Consider the following 1,014-nt stretch of genomic DNA (forward strand, 5'->3'; position numbering starts at 1 on the left):
GGGGCTAAGAAACTTGTCTTAAGCTATATTGACTTAGCAAGTGACCGTCTTTTCTTAGATTTACTTAGGTCAATAAAAACAACAAAATCTTCCAAAGCAGCTTCTAATAAAACTTTACATAGGATTAAGGAAATTGTCTACATCAAGTAATATTAATGGAAAAGGGGATGACTTTGGCAGCTAACTCCCCTGGTACCAACCACTTTATCCAAAAAACCTCAGAACCAGCATTGCTTAAAACAAAGACAGAATCTAGAGAATCCTTGTTAGCATATATAATGCTTTTTGACTCTAAAACACACCTTCTTTAACTTAATGTTTTAACATTTCAGAAATCTGGATGTGTCTCACAATCAATTGTGTGATTAAAACTGGCAGCTTCCCCATTTATATATTAGTACATAAAGTAATGATGCATCCTATAAATGATGGCTTCTGAGATTAGATGAAATAAGGTATCTTTGTTAGCTCTGTGGTTCTCAGCTTGTGTATTACCAGGAGGAAGGAAGTGGAAACAATGCAGGTGAAGCACAAGTTGATTCTTTTCAATGCCTAAGAATCCTCTCAATTACCAGCACATGATGCGCATAATCCTGTCCAGCTCTTCCCTCAGTCATACCCTCAGTCACTTTGGGCACTTGGTGAGTCTCTTTATTCCTATTTCTCCTGCCTACCAGCATGTGCTGATTTCTGATTCCTGCCCTCCCCCAACAACCAGGGCTTGCCAGAGATGGCTGCTTCCACCTCACTCTCCTCTCAGTGCATGTAGACATGTGTGCTTGTGGGGGTTTGGAAGAGCACAGTGCCTAGCCATCAACTAACACAGGGGTCATGCTAGAGAGAATGACCACAAAGAAACCGACTTCAAGCCTGATAGGACAAGGGTGAGGCTTGCTTGTCTATTAGCTCTAGGGGCAATGTATCTATCTGCTAATTTACAGTAATAAAACGATGATGATGATGATGGGTTTGGGTCATCCTCCAATCCACAGAGCAAAGGACAGAAATGTATAC

The sequence above is a fragment of the Galeopterus variegatus genome, unplaced genomic scaffold (genome assembly GCF_000696425.1).
Source record: "Galeopterus variegatus unplaced genomic scaffold, G_variegatus-3.0.2 Scaffold3466, whole genome shotgun sequence".
NCBI classification, from domain to species: Eukaryota; Metazoa; Chordata; class Mammalia; order Dermoptera; family Cynocephalidae; genus Galeopterus; species Galeopterus variegatus.